Raw genomic sequence first — 280 nt, 5'->3', positions numbered from 1 at the left:
GCGAGAGCTCCACCTCCAGGCCACCGTACCGCTCCGGAACGATCACTACAGGAGGGGTTGTAAATCAAGGATTACCTGCCTTCCCATCATTGAAAATAAAACTAAAGGCCTCCCACGAAGAACGTCGTAAGTGTGGATCAGGCAGGTCGTTCTCAACTTACGATCACAATGGGGAGCGGAATTTCCATTGCTCAATAGGTTGGTTGTTAAAACGATTCGCATTCCATCTTACGACCATTTTTTTGGGGGGGGGCACGTTTTTTAAGTGACTCCCTGAAGT

Source organism: Natrix helvetica, assembly GCF_964273705.1.
Source record: "Natrix helvetica genome assembly, chromosome: Z".
Taxonomy (NCBI): domain Eukaryota; kingdom Metazoa; phylum Chordata; class Lepidosauria; order Squamata; family Natricidae; genus Natrix; species Natrix helvetica.
Note: the sequence above shows the minus strand (reverse complement) of the source record.